Below are 2,363 nucleotides of genomic sequence, written 5' to 3' on the forward strand. Positions count from 1 at the left end.
GAATCATGAACAAAAGCAGCGCATCCCCAAGGTCTCAGATTACTAAGATCTGGTTTTCTATTAGTCCAAAGTTCGTAAGGAGTTGAAGAAACAGATTTAGAAGGTACACGATTTAGAATATAGGCAGCAGTCAATAATGCATCACCCCAAAAATTAATTGGCAGATTTGCTTGAGCCATCATTGACCTAACCATTTCCAAAAGAGTCCGATTTCTCCTTTCAGCCACTCTGTTTTGCTGTGGAGTATATGGCATGGTTAGTTGCCTTAGTATTCCTTTTTCTTCGCACATTTGTTTGAACTCATCAGACAAATATTCGCGACCGCGATCCGTTCTTAAGGCCTTAACCTTTCTGTCTAATTGATTTTCACATAAAGTTATAAATTTTGTAAAACAAGCAAGAGCTTCAGATTTATGAGATATCAAATAGATGTGACCATATCGCGTATAATCATCAATGAAGGTGATAAAGTATCTACCTCCATGTCGTGCCCTCACATTCATTGGTCCACAAATGTCAGAATGAATTAATTGCAATGGAAATTCAGACCTGGTTCCTGTTCCAAATGGTTTTCTTGCCATTTTTCCTTTTAAACAATTTTCACATGTTGGTAGACTAACCCTTTCAATTTGGCCTAACATGCCTTCCTTGGCTAATCTATCCATTCGTTGCTGTCCAATATGGCCTAATCTCATATGCCATACATTCACATCAACATTTTCATCAGCATATGATGTAATTAAAGAAAAATGGGCATTAGAAGAATTTATCATATTAATAACATCCAGAATAATAAAACCATTCGATACATATCCATAACCATAACACACATCATCCAGATACAACTTAATACTAGTACCACACATGTTCAAAGTAAATCCAAATCTAAGAAGAACTACTACAGATACAAGATTTCGTCGAATGTCAGGTGCAAAGAGAACATCATGTAAGAGGAGGGTTCGACCATCACGCATATCCAACTTGCATGTGCCTATACCCTTGACTGGTACACGAGAGTTGTTTCCTACATAAAGCCATTTTGAACCTTGCGGAATTTGACGAAAATCCACAAACAAGTCACGGTCTTTGGCTACATGGTCTGTTGCCCCTGAGTCTACAGTCCACAAAGGATGAGAATCAGCAATAAAAACAGAACTAGAAACATATGAAAAATATGAAAGTTTTTCTATAATTTGTACCTTGCGGGGCTCTTTGCATTCACGAGCATAGTGACCCTTCTTGCCACAATTAAAACACTTGATCTTGGCTTTATTATGCTTCTTAAAATTGTTCTGAGAAGCCTTTCCCTTGCCACAATTAAAACACTCCAGTTTTTCCGGCTTGTAAAAATTCCCACTTTTTTCGGATTGGATGGTTCACACCCGGTGTGGACCATTTCTCAAACTTCCGGATTGTACGCGATCCAAATTATGGATGTAGGCAAAAATTCAAATTTATTAAAAATATGAAATATGAAATTTGGAGTTTGGAAAAAAAAAAAATTGGGTTGGACAATTTCGGATCTTATGCAAGTGGGTTGGACAATATTTGGTCCAAATGAATTACAACCGTCCAAAGAGCCATTGAAACTCCAGTTTTTCCGGCTTGTAAAAATTCCCACTTTTTTCGGATTGGACGGTTCCTACCCGGTGTGGACCATTTCTCAAACTTCCGGATTGTACGCGATCCAAATTATGGATGTAGGCAAAAATTCAAATTTATTAAAAATATGTAATATGAAATTTGGAGTTTGGAAAAAAAAATTGGGTTGGACAATTTCGGATCTTATGCAAGTGGGTTGGACAATTTTTGGTCCAAATGAATTACAACCGTCCAAAGAGCCATTGAAACTCCAGTTTTTTCGGCTTGTAAAAATTTCCACTTTTTTCGGATTGGATGGTTCACACCCGGTGTGGACCATTTCTCAAACTTCCGGATTGTACGCGATCCAAATTATGGATATTGGAATACTTTTTTGATATTTTGAAAAAGTTCAAATTTATTAAAAATATAAAATATGAAATCTGGAGTTTGGAAAAAAAATTGGAAGTTTGAAACCTGAAGTTCAACAAAAAAAACGGGGAAAAAATCAGCCAAGCGGGGGCAACTAAGTGGATGCGGCCAGCCGTCAGTGAAAAATGGCCCCAAAACTAAGCGCATGCGGCCAAGCATCGGTGCAAAATGGCCCGAAAACAGTCCCGTCGGTGACCCAGTCGGGCTAAAATGACCCGAAAACTCAGCGGATACGGCCAAGTGTTGGGCTAATATGACACGAAAACTAAGCGAATACGGCCATGTCGTGGGCTAAAATGACCCGAAAACAGCCCCGTCGGTGCCAGCCTCGGTGCAAAATGGCCCGAAAA

The 2,363-nt window shown here is 38.8% G+C and overlaps 1 long non-coding RNA gene across 1 annotated transcript; it reads right to left on the minus strand.

Moving 5' to 3' along the window:
- Positions 1 to 772: 772 nt before the first annotated feature.
- On the minus strand, positions 773 to 1,318 carry LOC144550005 (uncharacterized). Its single transcript, XR_013510001.1, has 2 exons — positions 1,200 to 1,318; positions 773 to 1,114 (listed from the first exon to the last, which is right to left on the minus strand). It is a non-coding gene; the product is annotated as an uncharacterized LOC144550005 (long non-coding RNA).
- Between the last annotated feature and the right edge of the window lie 1,045 nt (positions 1,319 to 2,363).

The sequence above is a fragment of the Carex rostrata genome, unplaced genomic scaffold (genome assembly GCF_964058835.1).
Source record: "Carex rostrata unplaced genomic scaffold, lpCarRost1.2 SCAFFOLD_41, whole genome shotgun sequence".
NCBI lineage: Eukaryota > Viridiplantae > Streptophyta > Magnoliopsida > Poales > Cyperaceae > Carex > Carex rostrata.